At 38.0% G+C, this 24,444-nt stretch overlaps 1 long non-coding RNA gene across 6 annotated transcripts in view; it reads left to right on the forward strand.

The window, feature by feature from the left end:
• LOC111772542 (uncharacterized) overlaps positions 1-24,444 on the forward strand; it is a 217,885-nt gene that overhangs the window by 188,508 nt on the left and 4,933 nt on the right. For 5 of the 6 annotated variants that reach the window (XR_011436756.1, XR_002806475.2, XR_011436755.1 and 2 more), the window contains one exon: positions 17,267-17,399. The exons of the other annotated variant lie outside the window; for it this stretch is intronic. This is a non-coding gene — a long non-coding RNA (uncharacterized lncRNA). The remainder of the gene's footprint in view (positions 1-17,266; positions 17,400-24,444) is intronic. 6 annotated transcript variants of the gene reach the window in all.

The following is a 24,444-nucleotide window of genomic DNA, read 5'->3' on the forward strand; positions in this document are numbered from 1 at the left end:
ATGGCGTGACCACTTCGAAGAAAGAACACATACTTTTGAAACAGATAGACTTAGCCTTGTATCCCAAGATTCTTGAACTTTCTGACCCCCAGGTCCTTTGTCTTAAAATGCTCACCTTGAATAGTTGTCTTATTAGATGAGAAAATAAATATAAGCTCTCTAGCATCATACCAAACAACATATAGTAGGTCTGGATTACATACTGGCTACTCAACTCCCCTTTATAGCTATATATAGATTATGGATAAAATATATAGAGAGATATATTTATATAGAGATAAATTACAGCTATATTTTATCGAGAATTTGAAGGAAAGAATTCTTAAAAATGTGTTAAAATGTAACCTTTTTTAACTTCACTGTAACCTGTGAATTATGCGTCATTCTGCAGTTTTCACTTACAGCTTTGGACGGCCTATCACTGCTTATTTGATCTAGTCTTTCTACAAAACATATAAACTGACTCTTGCCTTAGATGAACTCATCCAAATTAGGCATAGACACATAGACATAGACTTACAGCAAGAACAGAAACAGTTACTTAAAGGAAATCAACATTAAACTCAATGGGCCATATTAAGCCTACACTGAATGCACCTGAGCTGCACTCTCCTTTGACAGGGTAATTGTAGGGCCGAGGAGTGAGGCTGAAGGCTGAAGTGATTGCACAGATGGTGGGAGGGTGGAAGACAGGTGTTTGAATAGACACACTCTTCCCACTAGGTCTGTCCAACTCAATGATTCTCAATATATTTTTCTTGCCCCACAAGTTCCATTTTTATTCATATTGGTTCTGCAGATGGCCACTGACTAAACAATACAAAAGACAGTAGACTATGTTTAAATATTAAACATGACATTGACATGGGCTGATCTAGTTATTGGAAAGATAATTGTGTACATTTGTGATGAGAGGAGTAAGTGTTTAATGCCATTAGTGGACATGAATTCTGAAAGCTACGAGCAGGTTTGGCTGCCAGAAGAGAATCAGCAAGTTCTAACAACTCTATTTGATCAATTATATTAGAGTTAACAGTGCATTGTCTTCTCTTGTCCCTATCACCACCAGAAAGGAACAAGCATGAGTGATAGCACAGCTTATGTCAGTATCTGTAAAATAATATTTTGGCTTATAGGGAGACAACTGGAAGCTGAATTAGATTGAATCTGGCCCTGCTGGAGACCACTTCAACCTAATTGGCAGCATTTGGTCAAAAGTCCTTGAGGCAGTCATCCAGAGATGTTTGAAACCATTCATGGCTCTGAGGAGTATAGATTTTGGATGCCATTGTGTCAGAATAGAGCTTGAGGGACTGGTGACTAGGCTGAAAAGGGCTGCAATTGCACATCAGGAGAGGATAATATGAGACTTACTCTGAAGAAAGTAATGTCAACGAAGTAGAGAACTAAAGATATTAATTGTCACTTTTATTTTATACAAAGTGCTAATAATGCTTCTCTTTATTCCAACTACATTCTGCCTTTCAGCTAGATTTCATCTTAACTAAAAAGGAGTGCAAATCCTCTGCTTACAGCAGTTGAAAAGGTTTTGTATACTGAGCATCATATTGCTTTCATGGAGGACAGCAGGCACTATTTTACATATGGAAGACTCACAGGCTTGCTATCTCTATCCCTACTATTGGTGCTGCAAAACAGAGTCCATTCAGAACGACGCTAGCCAGCTGGGAAGCAGAAGGGATTCTCTCTCTCATCTCTGCAAATAAATGCATAGAAAGTATTGCATGTGCTCTACCTGAGGCTGACTCCTTCAGATTGTAAACAAGTCTAGGATGTTGGAAATGCAAAACTCGTTTACCCTTCATCCAACATGTTGAGTGCATTTCACGTGGCAGGAACCATGGCGGGCACTAGAGAAAGAGTGATGGGTAAGATGGAGCTGGCCTGTTTTCATAAGACTTACAACCAGCTATGGGTCAGAGACAGCAAACAAATAGGTACACAAATAAACATTAAAAAATAGAGCTGTGACTTGATGTGTAGAAGAAATAAAACATGCAATGGGCACATGTAACAGAATGACCTGGCCTAAGCTGGTCAGGCAAAGCTTCTCTGAAGAAAACAGTATTTATGCTGAGACAGGAAGCATGAGTATTAGTTAACCTGATGAAGAATGTGGAAGAGCATTCCAGTTTTGAGACTGAATTATGTGAAGGCCCTGGAATAGCATATCTGAGAAGAAAAAGGAAGATCAGCATATTTGAACATAAAGATGAGATATACAGGGGCAAGATAGTGTAAGTCCTATAGGAACTTAGGTTTCTTTCTTTTTTTAAAAAAAAAATGTTTATTTTTTTCGGAGGTGCATCATATTTCAAATTCTGTATACGTTACATCATGTTCACCACCCGAACACTAATTATAGTGCACCCCCTCACATGTGACCCTAATCACACCTTTTGCCCTCCCCCCCTTCCCCAACGGTAACCACCAGTCCAATCTCCAATGCTATGTGGGTTTTTTTTTTTGTCGTTTTTATCTTCTACTTATGAGTGAGATCATATGGTATTTGACTTTCTCCATCTGACTTATTTCACTCAGCATAATACCCTGAAGGTCCATCCATGTTGTCACAAATGGCCAGATTTCGTCATTTCTTATGGCTGAGTAGTAGTCCATCATGTATAAATACCACATCTTCTTTATCCATTCGTCCCTTGATGGGAACCTAGGTTGCCTCCAAGTCTTGGCTATTGTGTATAATGCCACAATGAACATAGGGGTGCAAGTATCTTTATGCCTTTGTGTCTTCAAGTTCTTTGGATAAATACCCAGCAGTGGAATAGCTGGATCATAGGGTAGATCTATCCTTAATTTTCTGAGGATACTCCAAACTGCTTTCCATAGTGGCTGCACCAGCTTGCACTGCCACTAGCAGTGAACAAGGGTTCCCTTCTCTCCACACCCTCTCCAACATTTGTCATTTCCTGTCTTGTTAATTATAGCCATTCTGACCGGAGTGAGGTGATACCTCATTGTAGTTTTGATTTGCATTTCCCTGATAGATAATGACGTTGAGCATCTTTTCATATGCCTGTTGGCCATCTGTATTTCTTCTTTGGAGAAATCTCTGTTCAGACCTTTTGCCCATTTTCTAATGATTGTTGGTTTTTTTGTTGTTGAGCTGTATTAGTTCTTTGTATATTTTGGATATTAACCCCTTATCTGATATATGGTTTGCAAAGATCTTCTCCCAATTGTTAGGTTGTCTTTTCGTTTTGTTGATGGTTTCCTTTGCTGTGCAGAAGCTTTTTAGTTTGATGTAGTCCCATTTGTTCATTTTTTCTTTTGTTTCCCTTGCCCGGTCAGACATGGGACTTGAAAATATGCTGCTCAGACCAATGTCATAGAGTGTACTGCCTATGTTTTCTTCTAGAAGTCTCATGGTTTCGGGTCTTACATTCAAGTATTTAATCCATTTTGAGTTGATTTTTGTGCATGGTATAAGGGAATGGTCTACTTTCATTCTTTTGCATGTGGCTGTCCAGTTTTCCCAACACCATTTATTGAAGAGACTCTCCTTTCTCCATTGTATGCTCTTGGCTCCCTTGTCGAATATTAGGTGTCCCTAAACGTGTGGGTTTACTTCTGGGCTCTTAATTTTGTTCCATTGATCTGTGTGTCTGTTTTTGTGCCAGTACCATGCTGTTTTGGTTACTATGGCTTTGTAGTATAAGTTGAAATCAGGGAGTGTGATACCTCCAGTTTTGTTCTTTTTTCTTGGGAATCCTTTAGCTATTCGGGGTCTTTTATTGTTCCATATAAATTTTAGGATTCTTTGTCTATTTCTGTAAAAAATGTTCTTGGAACTTTGATAGGGATTGCGTTGAATCTATAGATTGCTTTAGGAAGTATGGACGTTTTAACAATGTTAATTCTTCCAATCCAAGAGCACAGAATATCTTTCCATTTCTTTGTGTCTTCTTCGATTTCTTTCAACAATGTCTTATAGTTTTCAGTGTAAGGTTTTCTTCTTGTACAGTAGGAAACTACTGAAAAGTTTACATAGAGGCTGAGGGGTGATATTTTTAAAAGTTCACTTCAGATGTGTTGTGGATAACTGGAAAGATAAAAGGCTGAAGTAGAGAAAGGGATTAAAAGACTATCATAACATTTCAGGTGAGAGATGAGAGTGACTTGAACAAGGATGGAGCATTGGTAATGGAGAGAGAAGCGTGTACATAGGTGAATTGACTTTTCTGCAAACTCTACCTGGACCACGTCCTTTTTCACAGCTAATTAGGCCAAAGCCTTTAAATTGTATCTTATTTTCTGGGAAATAATTGCTCCCCTTTTGTAAATAGGCACGGCAATGCTTATAGTGTCAAGAACAGTGTTTAGTACAGCCAGGCACTGCCAGGAAGATTTCAACAATGTGAGGTTAATTCTTGTATGGATAATAATGGATTTAAGTGAAGCTCTATCACTTCTACCCCTTGATAAGGCACCATCTATACTGTTAAAAAGCAAAATTCACCTGGGTAAATTTAGAGATCTAATTGGCTTTATTCAATGATTCTTGAGTCAGGCAGCATCCCATCTAGCAAATAGAAAGGAGTTCTGAAAAGCTGTACAAGACAAAAACCTTTTATAAGCAAAGGGGTCAGGGAAAGAAACTTTCTAGCAGAGAATGGATTGTTTCAGGAAAGGTCACTATCCTATGCAGAACAGAAGGTGTCTTGTTGGGCAGATTACCTCACTAGTGCTGACCAGGTAATTCCAGGCTGATGCAGTAAATGTTACATTCATAGGAGAGGATTGAAACTGCAATTAGATTAGGTATAAAGTCTTGGTTTACTGAGGTGAGACTTAGCACAAGTGACTCAATTTGGGGCCTGTTGTTTCTTTTTTTTTTTTTTTTTTAACAATTCCCTCCTTTTGTTTAGACTCTCAGCTTACCTGAGAGATATGATCAAAATTTAAGATATTATTGCTACTCCCAGCTACCACTCTGTAGTTTTTGCAGCTTTTATTGATCCTGTGTGATATTCAGAGGTTGTGATGCATTTTTTTTTTTTTTTTTGGCTGAGTCTCTGTCGCATGCACAGGTCATGACTTCAGGCTCACAATTTTCTAGTTATTTTCTTCATTCTTTTCCTGGTGTTTCAGTCTTAGGGAGATCATTTGCTTGGTGGTTAGCAGCTGTGAACATGTATTTAAAGCTTTTGAGAGAAAACAGCACACCAGGGAGCCTACCATGATTATTATAAGCAGGATAATTCCCAATGTCTGGAGTGCACTTCAGAGCCACAGTCCCCAAGACCTAAACCCATCAAAATGAAATAAGTCAAAGACTGAAGGAGTCATTTTATTAATCCAAGTAACTTGTTCAGTGATTTCATGTGGCTGAGTTTCAACTTCCCCAGAAAATGTTAACCCAGGTGCAGCATGCAGTGTGGGCCACAGCACAGACACTTCCTTGTTCAGCTAAAAGATCATCACGGTCTATCCTATCACCAAGAGCAACCTTCGCCAGAGAGTCTGAAGATTTTGGTGGGAAGCTATCGCTTTGCAGCAGATTCTGCAATATTTTTGAGAGTTAAGGAGAGATTCCTAATCATAGCCTCATTTGTATTTACTCCTAACCAGGGCAGTAGAGACCTATCAAAGGAAGCCAATCCTGAATTATGAATGCCTCCTGGCGGGTCCTTTGTACTTTGACAAAGTAAATTCAGGGAAGTTGACCATTGAGGTGAGTCAGTCTGTTTGTGAACAGTTAGGTAACCTAAGAGGCATTGCCCAGCTATGCACCAGTCATTCAGGCATTTGTATGCCCAAGGAGAATGATAACTACCACAGACAAAGATAAACCCTATTGGGGCAGAAACCACTCCTGCTAAGGTGGCACTGTTAATGGACAGACTAGAGTTTTTGATGACAAATCCAACAGTCTGAAAAGTTATTGCCCTTAGCAATGGCCTGGAAGATACGAGTGACAGCATTATTTTTCCAGGCCAAGCCAGAGTAAAGGAAAGAAAGAGAAGAAGAAAGGGTTTCATGTCAAAGTATGGAGTCTTGATCTAGCATCTCGAGAGGAAGCAGTCTACCTTGATCTTGGCTTCTTCTCTTCCTACTCAAATTGATTTGGAGGTCTCCAGCATTTGTTCAGGACCAGATGGCAGGTGAAGCAGATACACCCTTCACACTGTGAGATGTGTACCTGATTTAGGTCTCTAAAGTTTGGCTGCCATCTGGGTAGTGAGCAGGATCTGGTATAGTCCCTTCCAGGGATATTCAAGGGAATTCTTTGTTCTTAGTGGTTCCAAATCAGAAGGGTAGGAGAAAATTAGAAACGTTAATTTGGAGAGTTATAGCCAGATATTTGCGGAAACTAGAATTTAGCATCCAGTGTAGTTTGTAGGTATATAACAGAACCTCAAAGACAATTACCAAGACTAGAATCTGATATCTACAAAGGTGCAAACCTAATTTTTCTCTCTACAATCACTGCCATTTTTTTTTACCAAAGATAATTACAGTAAAACTAATTTGTTTGCATTAAACTTGGTCTAATTATTTACAAAGTGCAACAAGAATAGTGTTGACCATATAAGCTCTTTTTAAGACTACTTTATCAAAACTTTTCATAAGGAATCTCAGATTGAACTCTTAAAAGCCTTTGAGGCCAAGAAGCCAAGCCAAGATTTTGCCTGTAATACCTGTAGTTTGTGTGAATTCTTCTTTTTTTGAGGTCCTCCCAAATATCTTGAGGTTCCTTGGCTTGCCAGGAAGTGACTTTCATTAGTCATGTGGTTAGGTTACTGGTAACCCTGTAAGCAAGGTACCAGGTTGATTTTTTTTTTTTTTTTTTAAAGCAGTTCCTTAAAGCTATCTGGTCATATCTGAGCCTATGCACATCTCTCTCAAACTTGACACTTTGATCAAAACCTTAGTAATATAGCCAATGTTTCCAGTTATATCCTGTTACAAGGAGAACAGATTCTTATTGAACTTATGCAAATAGATATGTTGCCATGAAAAGAATACTCACATGTTTCTGAATTCTGGAGTGACCAGACAAGGAGAAAAAGTAAATGTTTCATCTTTGTTTACAAAGGTATACTTTACCAAATTTCTGTAAGTCATAGATAGTTTAAGAGAAAAAGCCTTTTTTTAAAATCTAGAAAACAGAACATTAAGCAGTGTTTCAAACAAAAAGTCATAAAAGTTACAATATCCTTCTCGGTTCTCTCAGCTCCACGTAATTAGTACTTGTTCTGCTTAAATCCAGTTTTTCTGTTAGTTCTGGAAATTCTTACCCAGGTCAGTTTTACGATCTTAAAGTTATCAAAAACCTGTACTTGTCAAAGTCCATTCCATGAATCTCCTTGAAGATAAAGCACTTTTGCAGGAACACTTTTGCAAAAATATCGGAGTAAAAAATAACTCTCTGTAAATAAAGACTTAAAAATGCACATTGTTAAAGATCTATGAGAGTTTATTTGATAAGAAAGTGTAGTTATTTCTGTGCTATAAAACATTTTAAAATAATAACTGGAATTATGACTGATAAAATTATACCAGGACATATCAGATTTCCAGGAGTTACACACAATTTCTGGAACACTTGTAACATATACCTATACAAATACAACATAAAGAAGGCTTAATATTACTTCTTATTGGACAATGATTCTCATGTAATCTAACATATGAAATAAGCTTACTTAGTTTACATCTTTCTTTTTATAATGAGAGAGAACAAATATTTTGAGATGTTCCAGAGGCCCTCTGGAAAATCTAAAGTAACTTCTAGGTCAAAAAGGCTTCATTTAGAATTTGACATTTTGGGGAAGTTTGCCAAAAAGTATCCAAAGATTTTAAAAACACTTGGTCCAGTAGGATCATGGGTTACCATGAAACAGTACTTAGTTATCCATTTAACCAGAGGGACAATTAAAGACTTTGCAGGTAAATACAGAAAGTTAAATTGTTGTAAAAAGCAAACAAACAAACAAACAAACAAAACACCCTTAGCTCTTTTAATAGAGAAAACTTAATTTTCTTAAGTAATAGAAGACTTGATAAAGACAACATGAAACACAGGAAGTTATTTTGACAAAACATGGAATCTTTGTTTTTTAGGCAGATTACTGAAAAGAAAGAAAAGAAAATCTTTGTTTACAATTTTTTGTTAAGAGCAGACCCACAATCTAAGAAAACTTTGTATTTTTAACTAAAGAAAGAAAATTAAGGCTTAGTCTCACATAAGTACACTATTGATATTAAAACTGATTTTAAAAACCCTTATAACAAATTTATTTAATCTCATCCAACTTGACCACACATAAAATTCCTTTCCCAAGCTTCTTTTTCCACAAACCTTCTATAATTATTTTTTTTAAATTTGGATTTTGTCAATGTTTTTCCTCTTTTCCATTCTGAAATAACCTGTCTCACTTTAGGAAAGAATTATTTTCTTTTCCCTCAACAAAATTACATCTCCATTCCGTATGCCTTCTTTTACCAAAAACACACATCCTACTTTTCTTGCATATGGAGATGTTTCTGCTATTAGTTCTAGTAGCTTTAATTACTTATATGAGAATTTTTAACCCCTAAAAACCTTAATTTCTAGTGAAAATAAAGAAGGAAACAATTGTGAGCTGTCTTTTACATTAGCATTCTGTGGCTTGGAAAATTTTTAAATGCTCCTTAAAATTTCTGGAAACATATGCTTTCTTACAGCAAACTTTTCAATGAGGCACAAAACATATTCACTCACAGAACCAAACATATTTAGTTCCTCTGTAAAAGGAAGCCATATGTAGACAAACATATTCAATAATTAATATTTCACTATTTTATCTTATTGGAATTAATCTAGATATTTAATGACTATCTATAATTTAATTTAACTTAGCAAAACTTTAATGTTTCAAGTTACCAAAAAGATTTGGGGAAATTATTTAAAAAGTTGCCCTAAAAGCTTTTATCCCACTTACATCTGTTTAATTCACTTATTCTTAACAATTATGTTTAGAATACTTACAAAAATTTTCCTATACCAAGTTATTTTTCTAGGTGGAAAATTTTATAACAGAGATAACACAAAAACTTATTTGACTAATAAAACCAGGTAGAGTAAAAGTTCTATGCCTGCATTATGTTTAGTGTTGATAACTCTAAAGACATATCATAATTAGCTTTAATAATGAATATTTTCCTGGATCACATGAACCTGAAAAGCATTTGTGACAGTTTTTATATTTCTGAGAGTTTTAGGAATTCTTAATTCATATAAGTGCTAGTTTGTTTTTAAGCCAATTAAACAGAGATCTTTTCAAAATTAATTTTGGCAATACCATCCAGAGGTGGAAAAATACCAGACATTTACAGTATATGTATATATATACACATATATACACACATAACATATATACATATATATACATATATAAACACACATAAACATACATACAAATGTAAACAGAGACCTCATAGCTTTTGTTTTGCAATTTTATCCATGAATCAGGTACACAATAATACAAAACTCATTAGTTATAAAAGAACAGTTGGTATAAATTAAGTTTATCTGCTCAGATGGCTAAATCTTTTTCTACTAATATTTGTGGGGAAAACACTTAAGATTTGTATTTGTCCTTGACAGGTAATCTTATGGAAGCTGTGCATTAGATTTTGGGTAAGGGAGATTATATAGCAGTTAGTATTTTAAAAAGCCTCTCCCCCTTTTTTCTTTATTCCTCGGAATTGGGGATGGTTTAGATAAGAGTTCCTGGGGAAGGCTGGGTAAAACATTTACATCTTAAAGGCACAGGGAAAGGATGCAGGTTCCTTCAAGAAGAACTTTTATTTCCTAAGGCCAGAATTTTTTATTTAACTATTTTGTGGAGGTCATATTGGCTTACAGTATTGTGTAATTTCAGTTGTACATTATTATATATCAGTTTCTATGTAGGCTGTGTCATACTCACCACCAATAGTCTAGTTTTTATCCATCACCATACTTATGTGCCCCTTTACCCCTTTCACCCTCTCTGCCACCCTCTTCCCCTCTGGTAACCACTAATCTGTTCTCCTTATCCATGTGTTCGTTTATCTTCCACATATGAGTGAAATCATACAGTGTTTATCTTTCTCTGTCTTGTCTGGTTTATTTCACCTAACATAATACCCTCAAGGTCCATCCTTGTTGATGCAGAGTTTCTACAATACTCACAAGCCTTTTGGGATAAATAGGTGAGGTTTTGGGATTGGTAGGAAGGATAGGTAGATTTTGATTTGTTTCCAGAGCCACATTTCCAGCTTTGCAAAAATCTATAAGATAAGGACATTTGCTTTTACTCCTCAAGGAACGGGTTGCAACTTAAACTACAACATAGGTTGATCCACTCACCTAATCACATTATCTTCAGTTTGCTTTTCTATATCAGGGAGAAGACTTCCAATTAAGATCGAAATCAAAAGATTTATGTGTTTTGGATTTAGAGCTGTTTGTCTTTGGAACGTTTTAGTAAATCCTTCCACAAAGGATTTAAAAGGTTTTTTCTTTCCCTCTGGGTACATAGGTTTATTTTAGCTTAGGAGAGAAGGCCTAAAAAAAGTTCTTATTCAGGCTTTGAATATCAGCTTCCACTTTGGTCAACTTCTGACCACAGAGCTACTTAAAAATATTTTTAAAAATATCTTGTCAGTTTTCAGCCAGGACAAACAGAAAGTATTTCTGGCAGAATAGAACAACCTCCCTTGGATTAAGAGGCATTCCTAAAGAGGGTGTAAAAATATTTTATTTTACTCTCTTGACTGGATACTACAGACAGAGATTTGGGAGAGCTGACTTTAGTAAGAAATCTTACCCTTCTCTGGCTTCTGTCAGTTTTCCCAGGATCCCATCTGTAGGCTCTGGTATCCACCAGAATTTTGGCAAGGTTTTTTATTAATTTTAATTTTAGTTTCCCATTGGTTGTTTAAGGGAATAACGTAGCAGTCTATTAGAAAATTCCTATGAGTCTCATCAACCCTGGGAGAGGCCCACATGGGGGCTCTCCTTAGAGGATAGATGTGGAGATGTCTATAAGGCCACTAACTTGGTGGACTTTTGTTTACGGTCATGGAATCTCTTCAGAGTTGAAAAACGATTCTGACAGAAGATTACTGGAATGAGTACTCAAGTAAAGGAGGATAGAAAGGAACAGTAGGAGTTACATCAGTCTTACAGTCTTTTGTTTTAGGTACCTCTTATATCTTTAATTTTTCATTAGCCTTTTGCAGTGAATCTTTCAATGAAGATATTTTGGAATTTTGAAGTCTTTTGGAGGCTTCTGCATACCAATTAAAATAGGTATCCCATTCTGTTTGTTTGATATGGGAGCTCTCACTTTCAAGTGCATTTCTTAAGTGATCTTATCTAATTGGAACATTCCTCATAATGGCCATTGTAATTTCCCTGAGGGCTGGCAGAAGTTTGGTAGCTTCAGCTACCCTAGCTGTAACTGGAGTTCAACCTACATTTCTGTCCAGCCATATCTATGCAAATGGATTGTAATCCACATTTCTACCTTGCCATATTTTGGAGCCCCCAACCTGACAGTTACCAAGCCAAGCTCTCAGGACACAAAACAAGTTTAGTAAGATTTTGCCATTTTTGTAGATATTTATAGCTTCTGGGACCATAGTTCTTAGACATAAGATAAGCAGTTGTGCTGGAATGTGGTGCACTTGACTCCTTGAGCTTAAGAATCCCATTCTTTTTTAGCTAAGCCTTTGGGTCTCTTGGAGCCAAACTAACACCTAAGGGGGACGTGCAGCTAAGTTGGAGACTATATGGTGTTCTACAATGTACCTCGTTGCACACAAATTTTCTTGAGGTTAGTGGGTGACTTAGTGTCATTCTAACTTGTTCTGTGACCAACTTATCCTAAACATGGGAGTCTTAGCATTAGTTGCCAAGAACTCGTAACAGCTTTTATGTGCTCAACCCATGCCCACCAATTCATGGCTTTTGGCTTCCAAGATTCTTGTTAGCAATAACCTGTACCTAATGTGCACATTAACATACCAGCACTAACAATGAGATATTACTGCAGTATGGCCCATAGAAGGCCTTGTGTGCTTCACCAGCAATTCCCAATGTGGAATTACGGATTTGGGAAGAGACTGAACCAGCAGACCCCAAAAAATGGGGACTCTGGACTGATTCCAAACAAATGAGGAACTGCAGCTGCCACCAGGAGTTCTCAATATGGAATCTGGGGACAGAACCAAGGGCTGGGGTTTCCAATCAAATGGGGCATTGTGGACGGAACTGCCAGTAGTTCCAAACGTGGAACTGACTGGAAAGCCAATTAGATCCGGTGCTCAATGCAAAAAGAGTGGAGCTCAGAACTAAGAGAAATTTACCCATGGTCTTCGGAAACAGCAGGAAAGACAGAGAAGGCAAAAGGTTTGTGAGTACCATGCCTGTGTTTCTTTTTGTCCCCAAAGCCATCAGAAGTTTTCCTTCAGATCTCCATGCTGCCAGAAAAATCTGTTAAAGCACAAAATTCAGCTGAGTAAAGTTAAAGATCTAATTGGCTTTATTCAACAATTCATGAATCGGGCAGCATACCATCTAGCAAATAGAAAGGAGCTCTGAAGAGCTGTATAAAATAAAAGCCTTTTATAGGCAGAAAGCAGCAAGGAAAAGAAGTTTCTAGCAGAGTGGATTGTTTCAGGCAAGGTCACTTTCCTACAGGGGACAAAACCTGTTGGGCAGATTACCTCATCAGTGCTAACCAGGTAATTCCAGATTGACTGGTTAATGTTCCATTCTCGGGAGAGGCTGAAACTGCAGTTAGGTTAGGTGTTAAGTCCTGATTTGCTGATGTGGGGCTTAGCATAAGTGACTCCATTTTAGGCCTGTTGATCTTTTTATTTTTAAAGATTTTATTTTTTCCTTTTTCTCCTCAAAGCCTCCCGGTACATAGTTGTATATTCTTCGTTGTGGGTCCTTCTAGTTGTGGCATGTGGGATGCTGCCTCAGCGTGGTTTGATGAGCAGTGCCATGTCCGCGCCCAGGATTCGAACCAACGAAACACTGGGCCACCTGCAGAGGAGCGCACGAACTTAACCACTCGGCCACAGGGCCAGCCCCAGTTGATCTTTTTTTAACAATACATTTTATATTGAAAATAATTGGTTGCATGTAAAGAATAAAATTATAACTATAATTTAATAAGATTAAATGAAACAAATAGATGTTTCATAAATAACAAACCACCAGAGTTATAAACAATGTGAATTTTATTTAGACCACAAATCCTTCTTTACCTAGAGAACTGACAGTGGCTAATCCATATCTTAATCATTTGTACCCTGTCTCTTTATCTTAGTCCACTCTTCCATACCGGGCTGTCTCAGTTGTCTGGTGAAATCTCCTGCAATTTACCACCTTTCTTCTGTGCTAATTCCTCTGTTCTCTGCTTTTCCCTTATATTTCCTCCTTTTTCCTGCTGACTTAGTAAGCATTCTCTTTTGCTCTGCCATTTGCTTTGACCTGTACCTTCTTTTCCTCTGCTGTACACTGCACAGATTTCTTGCCCTCTCCTGTTCTTTGCTCTTTCTTCTTTTCTACCCTCACTCATGATTTCTCTCAGTAAACTCTGCTACTTTTAACAGGAGAGAGGGAAGTTAAATTCCAAGCTTACACAGTTATGAATGAAGCCTGTGTCTTGAATGAAGTTGAGAGGAGCAGCTGGTTGGGTGAACCAGAGAGCACTAGCCCTTCTTCTGGGAAACAAAAACATGTGATGTAGCAAGAGATTTCTCAAGGTGCTATCAGCCAAATTTTTTTTTCTAGAAGTTAGCCGCGATGCCTGAGTTCTACCATTAAAGCTACTCCTTTGGATGAAGGCATTTATTACCAGATAGAGGTTAAATATTAGCACATTTTTGATAAGCTATTATCATCACACATCCAGTAAGTTGTGAGGTAACCACACAGTCACAAGAGATCAGAGTTTTAGAATTGCAGGGGATATTAGAAAAATTCAAATAGCATGTTAATTTGCAAGAGTAATTAGGTATCACCTACCAAGGAGGAAGACTTACGGCCATAAAATTAAGGACAGATTCATTTCTATGGGATAGAGAGGAAAGGGCAACTTGAAAGGAGTGGAGAGTGACTCGGCCATCCATGAGGCCCCTGGGAAGACGAAGGCCATCACAGTGAAGCACCACAAAGAACACAAGTGGTGCCCACTTTGTATCTGGTGCTAAAAGATAAACCAAGTCATATTAAAAATGTTAAGAGTTTAAGCAAAAATCGATTCAAATTGGGCAGCATCCACTCTAGCAGATAAAAGGGAGCACTGAGGAGCTGTAAAAAATGAAAAACTTATAGGCAGAAGACAGCAGGAGCAAGGAGGTTACAATAGGCAAAAAGTAGGTTAGTTATTGCAAGGTAACTTTTCTTTAGGGGATTGTAGGAGTCTATCAGGCAGATGACCTAACTAGTAGTGATGAGGCAATTCCTGATTGACTGCTTTAAGATTCCACTTCTGGGAGAGCGAAAACTATACTTAAGTTAAGCGTTGGTTTAGTGACTTGGGCTTAGCATAAGCAACTCCATTTCGGGCCTGTCGACTTGTTTTTTAACACTGGGCATATTGGGGTGCAGGACAAGTTGTGTACAACTTGGAAATCTGAGACCATGTTCACTCACTTGTGAATTTTAGCTGCCCAAATCCCAAAAGTCACAGAAAAAGTATGAAGGCTTGAAGTCATTTATGTATTCATTCATGCAACAAATAATTATTAGGCTTTACTTTGCATTAGGCATTGTTTTTGACAATAAGAATGCAATCATGAACAAACAAAGTTTCTGTCCTTAAAGAATTTGCATTCTAGTGTAGGAGGCAGATACTAAGCCCCCAAACAAATAAATGTACCACTACTGCTATTACTACTATTATTAGTTATGATTACCACACTACTAATGGTGATAATTAACACATATAATGCTTACAATTGGCCAAGCATGGCTCTTATTCTCTTCCATATGTTAATTCCCTTAATTCTCACAACCCTCTTTTAAGGTAGGAACTATCATAATTCCCATCTTACAGATGAGGCAAAAATAGGTTAAGTACCTATTTGTTCAAGATCACATGGCCCTAAGTGGAAGAGTTATATAATGTCAATGATGAACATTTTGAAGAAAATTAAGGTCAATTCATCCCATCTACAGATCTGGCTGATGAAAGTAATATAATTTAGACAGTAACAACATAGTCTTTGGAATCCGATTTCTTGGATCAATGCGCTATATCTGAGCTCTGTGACTTTAGGCAAATTACATCATTTATTTTGGGCCTCATATTTCTCATCTGTTAAATGGGGATAATAAAACCTAGTTAGAAGGGTTTCCGTAAGCTTAAAATAAGGTTAAATTATGTCATGACTGTAAAGGACTTAACACAGGCCTGGTGTACAATACATACATGGAAATTAAACAACAGGGTTTGAAGCTCAGCAACAGCACAAACTAAGTGAGGAGAAAACAAATTGCTTGTGGCTACGTGTTTCTGGGACAGGAAATAATTGCGTTTCTGTAAGGATTTAGTAACTCTAAGGACTAAGAAGGAATGTAGGAGATTCAGATCTTTCCAAGGGAAATGGACTCTTTCAAGAAATGATGGTTCTTGGCAGATGTGTGAGGGTAGAGGCTCCCTGAGGAGCTCAGACTGCCTAGCAGGAGGGAGCAGCATGCAGTGGGAGGGCTGGGAACATACATTCCACAGAGGGAGCTCTGAAGCTGGAAGGATCACACAGCCTGCCTTGGTCAGTCATAGAACACAGGGCTGCAAGAAAAAGGGCTGGGCCAGCCTGGAGCCTTATTATTGAAAGACATCTCACCTGGCAATGCATAGGTGGCTCTTTATACAGATCTAAGAGGAGAGAACTTGGCCTGAAGCAACAACGTCTATTTTCATTAGTTTTATTCAACCTCGTAATCCTCTGTTTTGCTTTTCCTGGACTGACTCTGTTCAGCAGGAACCTAGATGGTATTTCCCATTATTGCAATATGAAAAAAAAAATTAATTGTCACTAATGTGTTCCTCAATTTCTTTCTCCTTCCTGTAATCATGTTCCTTGCTTATCAAACAGTTCTGCTTCATTATTAACAATCCAACATGTGGCCAAGTTCTTTCAAAGGATATCTCTGAGAGACAAGTTATTTTTAGCTGGTTGGTTGGTTGGTATACTGAAAAAACACAGATCTTGTGATACCAGTGATTTTCTCAGTCCATCAAAAAGACTTTAGGACCTATGACCTCTGCCCAAGGTCAAAATAAAAAATGTTTATTGCGGGTGTTAGAATGTTCATTGTCATTGCAGTCAATGCTCATGGTTTGGAAGTGAAGATGAAAGGATTTTTATACTTGATTTTGTCAATACTATCATCTAACATTTTTGGAAATCCATTTAGCTTCTTTATGAGATCCTTGTTTCAATGGTAAATGAGGATATTAAGGGTCCTTAAAATTAGTGGATTAGACTGTAGTGTGATTTCAATAGAATTTGTAACTTGCACTGAGACATTCAATCAAGTGAGAATAATTTAATGCAATAACTTTATGGAGACAGGAGGCAGGGAGAGTACAAAGTAAACTTTGCTATGTTATAAAACATGAAGTTTTAACACATGTAATAGCCTTAATCAAAAGTTTATTTTAAAAAATAAGCATATTCTTTCAAACCACTCTTGATAATATTAGTATACTTGTGAACTATACTAGCTGAAAAGTGCTAAGGGAAGAATTCCCACATATTTACCATAATCAATATTCACATGTTCAATTAATTGCCTAAGTATGTGTGACTCTTCGTTGAATATCTAAAAAATCCTTGCTGGTGGCACACGTTGGTGAGATCAGCCTTGCTCTTCTTGGTCTACCAGATACCTCTGGCCACTTTTGAACCTTTCTAAATGAGTCAGAGGTAGGCTCCCAATTGCTCTCTTGGCCTCTATTTTTATTGTTATTATTAATTTTTGTCATTTTAAAATTTTTTCTAGCTTTGGCCTCCATATGTTCTCTACACTTGATTCAAATGCCTAATCCTTTTTAGTTAAGTTTCCTGGGACAAATAACCTGGAAGGACTGTCACCACTGAAACTTCAAGTTGTGTTCTTTAACCTACATTCTTACCTATAGGCCTAGGTAGGCGTTCAATAAACATGCGTAAGTCTACTACTAGTCATCCCCAATGGGAGTAATTAGCACTGTCTTCTTTGATTTGAAAGATGCTGTCCTTTGAGTATGAAGTTATGTTGATATGTAATTGATGGAGAATCACCGTTTATTAGAGTGTTCTGATCCACGGCCCTTCAGAGCAGTTACAACAAAAGATTCAAAATGGGAACAACACAAAATAAGGTAAAAAAAATTTTCAGGCAAACCAGCCTATAAACCTGAAGAGGGCTTTGAGTGTCATTGGAGTAGTGGTCTTTTTGGAAATATTCACATTGGTAACTCTCTACTGGACTGATAAGCTTGCAGGCAACATCTGAGTAAAAATTGTTGCCTCTTCAGTATAAAAAAGTCAGTTTCACAGTAACTTTTCAAACTTTTTTTGATGAGTTTCTAGCAAAGCAAAAGCCTCATTCTCTATTTTAAAAATTTTTAGTATTAGAAGAAACATATCTTCATAGGACAGGATGATATGGGTGTGGGTATTTGACAAGCTAGTTTTTCTCTTTGAAAGAATTACATAAGAAACACTGAAAAAAATCACTGTGGCTTGGTCGGTTCACCTCAGCCAAAAATTACTGCCGCATTTAGCACAGTCGGCTCTGAATAAATAATTGTTGAATTAATGAAATGAAGTAGTGATCCATGAAGTGTAGAATCTGCAAAGTATTTTGAGCTTTTGGAATATGAAAATAGATACTCATTTGACTTTCTCTTTTTCTCCTAAGTTTATTGGAGCCCATTCTCTGTAACTTAAGTGTTACCTAAGCTGACTCTGCCTCTCTCTCCATCAAGGCCAACAGTGTGCTATGAAAGGGATAGTGGCGGCACCACATAGCTCAGGAATGTCTTTAGTTCTTGCCCTGTGTTCTGAATGTTCTTGCTCTGGCCTAAAATACCAGCTTCTCTTCTGTTGTTTGATCTCAGTTATACTTCTTGTCCAGACACTGCTGTCCACCTGGTTTTAAATTTAGGTCTCGGCTTTGACTCCTTTCTTGAACTACCACAAACCATAATCTGCAGAGTTGCCCTGCCCCGTGTTTGTGCCTTATCCAAGCCCTAGGCCTTAGCCCACTGGGTATCCACCTAATGGAAGGGTTGTTTGAACATCAGTCTCTACGTCTCTTTCTTATCCCTCCGATATCTGTGATAGTGGCTGGGCATGCCAGGATTACTTAACTGACGGTGTAACTGCGTGAGATATTTCTTCTGGAAACTTTAGACCTCTGACACACTCAGAGCTTGAAATCACAGGCCTTCAGACTCCTGCTTCTCTAGAGAGTCAGCTAAATATGAAGATGGCGCCTTGCCTTCAGCTGAGATCAAGTGGCCAGCTGTGTCCTGAGGCTCAGTAGTGCCCTCCACAGTGGGTGATCTGAGTATTTCCAGTAGGACTGGAGTCTAAGCATTTTAGCCAGAGCTCTCCAAGACCACAGCCTGGTGCTCAGAAATTTACTGGCAAATAGAGACCCTGCCATCCTTTCTCCATCAAAAAGTGTATCTCTGATATCTTGGTTTCCAGCTGGACTTAGTCTCACTTCCGGCTCTCATGCTCTGCAGGAGAGTGAGAGAAATAGAAGGCAGCTACCCTTCAGCCAGGAGCCCCAGGGCCTCCCAGCAGTATGTGTGGAGGTCCAGGCTGGAAGAGAGAGCCAAGAAGGCCAGATGTGGGCGTCCACCCTTTCCAGTCCTTGTTCATAGAGAGCAATGTTCTGTAGGCTGAAGTCCTGCTCGCAGCAGATCTGTTTCTGTCTCAGGACAGAAGTGATGTAATGAAGTACTCACAAGGCAATATAGAGCAGAAGTCAAGAGCTGGGGTCTTGGAGCCACACTTCTTGGATTCCAAGTCGCATTCTGCATGTGTGACTCTGAGACCTTGAGCAATTTGCTTAAAATCCCTGCAATTCAGATTCTTCTTTGTAAATTGAAACTTCATTATTCAACAATTATTTATTGTGCTACTTCTCTGGGAAGAGTGCTATTTTGGGGCCTAAGGATACAGCTGTAAACAAACTAGATAAGTCCCATGCCACCGTGGAACTTAAGTTCTAGAGGGGAAATAGACAATGCACAAATAAAAATATAACATCAAAGAGATAAGAGCTATGCAGAAAAATGAAAATGAAGCATGGTAAGAGAATAAAGAGTGATGTGGAGTATTTTAGTTGGAGTAATTAAAATAGTGTTCTCTGAGGAGATGACATTTTACCAGAGGTCTGAATAAAGTGAGAAGTGGGCTAGGTACGTAACTGGTGTTCCTATCAGAGAAAACTATGAGTGCAAAGGCCCTGAGGCTGAAGTATGCTGAGATAGTGACATTACCTACTAAATACAATTGTTATGAGGCTAAATGGGTTAATTCATTTAATAACTTTAAATGGAACCTGTACATAAATATTTCTTGATAAACGCTAGTTGTTAGTATTATCAGACTGCTTCATATACTCTGGCCCAGCTAGTCCAGTTCCTCAGCTGACCTGAGGCCACCATGTTGTTTGGGGACGCTGCTACCTGCTGCTTCCTGCTAGTAAGACTAGTAAGTGTGTGTAACATGTTGAGATGCTGGTGCTGTATCTCATCTTCTGCCATTCTTCCTCCTGTATCTTGGGTTCTACTGGCTAGACCTCTATTTAGCTCCCTAAATCAATTCTGCCTTCTGCTTTATACAAGATTTCTGTCACCAGTACTGCCCAGGTCTCCTGCCAGGTCCAAGCCCACTCTCCACCACAGTGCCAGGGATGTAGGACAATTGTGTGTCTTAAAGGGAGATGTCTCTAGACACAGAAGATGGTTCCCAAAACATGTTTCACTGGGGCCTGTGTTTTTGTCAAATGGCTACCTCCCTCTTTGAGCCTAAAAGATGCATAGAAGAATAAAACCATCAAATTATGGAGAAGTTTATTAGACCACACCTCAGCTCAATGGGGACTCCAGTAATCTTATGAAAAACAAATGGACAAACTCCCACAGAGCTGCCACTGCCTCAATGCACTTGTCATTTGAGGCTTGTAGCTGCTCCCACAGATTCATGGCCTTCTGAAAGAGCTTTGTTGAATTATTTGTGATTTTTCATTTTTTATAAAATTATACTTCTGGCTTCCTGCAACCTTGTCCTTATTGGGGAAAGTGACAAGTGGAAAATGGCCTTCTAGTCATGCCTTAGTCTGGCTGTGCACGCAGTGGTACCATTTGGTCTAATACTTGATTAGACCAAAAGTCTGGCTATCTACAGGACTTGCTTAATGAGAATTCTTATATGACCTTCTGTCCCAATACCCTTACATAATCTCCTAACATGACATCCAATAGCCCATAACAATAACGTCAACTACAACAGACATTAATTGTGCGCCTATTAAAAGCCAGATGTTATCTCATTTCAACCTCACAAAAATCCTATGTAACCCAGATACTCCATACATCAGCAAGTTGCAAGATCACACCTCCCGTTAATACTCAAACCACAATAACCTGGGTCTCCATCCATTGTCACTATTGGATGTCCAGCATCTTTACCAGTGTCCTTTCCATGAATTTCTTGGAACCCTTTGAAATTCTTCCCATCCCCAACCCTGGCTATCTATGCCATGTTGGTGTGGCTTTGGGACAATCTTGGGCTTTTCTGCAGGTCTCCTCTTCCCACCCAAGACTTGCTGCACCCAAGCAGCATTTGCAATTCTCCCTAGCACGGCTTCGCCTCAAGTGTTGGCTCCGATGCCTCCCTCATTTCCCTACTGTGATAGGGAAGATTGAGCTTTGATGTTTTAACAAGACTCTTATGATGGTTTTAGGAAACAGAATGAAATAAGACACAAAGGACTTAAAATTAGCTATTAGATATGATTGCTCTGAGTCCTTGGGCTCAAAGTTCTCTGAGGCCCCTTTTGAGACCCAGGCCTCTAAAATATACTGATTTTTCTAGCTTCTTTCTTCCAGCATATTGCAGAGGCCAATGTAAAATTCTGGCAATGAGACTTCCTTGCAAATGTATCTTGTACTCTGAGTCCAAACTTCTTTTTTCTCCAGTTCTAAACAGAGGAACAGTTATTCCATATTATCTAAAACCTAATCCTTGAGCTCTCATTTTCCACCCCAGGTTGAAGAACACCCTTATCTATATCCACAGAGCCTTTCCCTAAGACCTCCGTGAAAGGCAACGCATAAACATACAACAAACCAACATCAGAACAGAATTACTGCCTGTTGACTCACCTCACATACGAGATGTACACAGAACCGCCCCAATTCAGCTTCTGCATTCCCAGCTCAGGCCCTTACAAACATGAGGCTAAGACCAGCTGTCATACCTTCCCAGACAACTTCCAGTCTCTGCTCCCAACCTCCACCATGTTTTGTGCGTATTATCCCATTGAATTCTCACCATAGCCCTATGGAATAGGCATTATTGGTGTGGTTTTTTGTCATTTATTATGCACAAAAAATGGATGAGATTGGAACTATTATTTAGTCCATGTGAGGAAACCCAGATAAGATAGGGAAACCCAGGTTTAGAAAGTTTAAACAGCTTGCTTAACGTGACAGACACTCCTCCACAGAGGGCATCCTGCGTGCTCCGCGCCCCCTCAACCAATGCTACCCTCTTTGTCAAGGATAATGTACTACCCTTATGAACTCCTTAGCCAATTCATTAGCTACTACTGTGTCTAATTTGTTTTCTAGCTTTGGAATGGTCTCTTCAGATGTGTAAGCATTTGTCTTCAGATCTACACCCACAGACTAATCACCAAATAAGGCAAACTATCACGGACAACACGGCCCTCATACCTCGACCTCAGGGTCTTCACAAAGGCCTTCCCTCACTCTTCCATCCACAGAGATCTTCCTTCTCTCTATAGCTATAGGCGTCTTTTATTTTTATTAAACCACACAATGTGGCATTTTATTATTTATTACCAAAGGTCTTTATTAATCACTTCATATCATCTTACATTGTTCTCCTATGGTTTATATTTCTGTATGTGTTGGACTGGTCTTCCACATAAAATTAGAACTCTTGAAGGTAAGGACCATATCTTAAACTTCTTTGATGGTTTCTCCAAAGAATCTAATGTTCTGCTAAGTTCATACAAATTGCTAAATGAATATTGGCTTGATATATTGTTGACAAGAATAAACCAAAAAAGAAGGAACTGGCATAAATAATTCGATAACGTCCTTTAAAATATACACCTTGAACTATTTTTCATCTGACCAATAAATTTATAAGTGCTACAAATTGTCAATGGTAATTCTAGAAGCAAGCAACCAAGTCTTTTTATTTTTATTAAAGAATTTAAAAAGAGATGAATCTCCATAGTTCATAGATAAATGGTGAAAAAGGAAACACACATATGATTTTTAATAACTTGAAAAGGGAGTTGAAATAGTTTCTGAGGGTTTCAAAGTAGTAATTCCCACACGTTAATTGTTAGGTAGTCTTATCTCAACCTCTTCTAAAGTGTCTCTGAATGTCTTTATCATCCACTTCATATAAATAAGTTGAAAATGTGAGCCTGGAAATTATAAAGAAAAAAAGGAGGGTAGGATTTTGGTTTGATTTTGGTGACTAGTGTTTAATAAAGGCAAATCCTAACACTTCTTTTTGAAGCATTTCAGTTTAATGAAGTTCCTTTTAACACACGTTTAATAAAATGTTGAATAAAAAGCTCAACTATTTTACTATATGCTTTGTGAACAGCACTTTCTCTTTCTGCCTTTTCAGAAAACCATGCTGCCTTCTGATTATAAATGATACGTCTTTTTTTTTGTTTCCTAATGTTTCTGGAGTTAAAAAAAATATCTATGGTAAAGTTAAATGTACTTCAGGAACATTAACATATAAAGCCAAAGATGATCTTGCCATGAGCTATTGCTATGCCCTTAAATAATACAAATTTGGTCAAAATCAGATATTGAAGGAGACGACATTCACTGGAGAGTTTTCATTTCTTTCCGATTTTCTTAAAATCCCCAGAAACTTGTTTATTTCAGTAAAGAGCCCACCCCTTTCCAAACACATCAGTCTTTGGAAAGCTTTATTTAAATGCCTCTGCTGAATGAAAGGCTCCTTTCATGCCATTTCAAGCCCCGAAGTACCAAAAGGGTAAATAACTTGAAGTATCATTTTTGACTGACTTGACTTTGAAACAGGCACAGCCTGCGTAAACAGCTGCTCCTCCGACGCGAGATGCTTACCTGCTCTCTAAACAGCTGCCTCCGTTATCTAGTAATATTGGTAACAATGATCAACACCTTAATTCCCTGGATTAATCAGTTAGAGCCAATAGAAAAGGACAAAAACCCATAACTTTTCCACAAACTTAGTTAAATGTCAAGGTTTTTAAAGGCCTAGTTAGCAAGTATATTAGATGAGATATGTCAGTTTCCCAATTTACGACTCTGACTTGTCTCTTGTGATTCCTTATAGCCTCTAGCCATTCTTCTCTTACCTGAGGCATTCTTTGGCAAAAACCTGATGCTTCCAGTCATTCTGCATTCTTGTGTTTCTTCAAAAATAATTGGACAGGCACCTTTCCATAAACAATCATCATTAGTGATATATGGTACACAGATACGAATACCACACAAATAAGTTTCAATGGAATGCTTGAGCCAAATAGTAATAATTTGGCCCGCGTGTTACAGATGTGATTGACAGAGAGTTAATGCATTTAGCACTTTTCCAGGAGGCTCTGAGCATTAGCTCCTTGATGCTCAGAAAGTCCTGCTCCCAGAAAAGTGACATAGACATTGACCATTGAGTTTGTTGCTATTCAATAGCTGGTTCCGTTTCCAGACTCTATGATTAAAGTCATTATAGGAACTGTCAGCAGGGGGGAAGAAATGGAAACTGTCACAAGAAGCAACTGTCTCAAATGTTAAAGATTCCCATACTGTTTAAGGGTTTTAAATCGGGGGGTTTTAACTTAATGAAGATCCACCTAAATTATAAACCTGCAGACTTCAAATATTTTCTACTAGGTTGATTAACACCACATCCCTCTTTTATGCTTTTATTTTAACCTTCTTGGAAAAATTCTGAAAAAATCACAATAAAAATGAACCTTTGTTTGTACTAATGGCTATGAACAAAGTTTACAACAAAATGAGTCAACATCTTTTAAGGATCTCTTCTCAGAAGAGGCATATTCTGTGGAAAAGACTGATGAAATGAAAGTTTAAACTGAGTAAAATAAAAGCACATGATTTGAAAGTTTTTAGAATTATTTTT

Source organism: Equus caballus, chromosome 2, assembly GCF_041296265.1.
Source record: "Equus caballus isolate H_3958 breed thoroughbred chromosome 2, TB-T2T, whole genome shotgun sequence".
NCBI classification, from domain to species: Eukaryota; Metazoa; Chordata; class Mammalia; order Perissodactyla; family Equidae; genus Equus; species Equus caballus.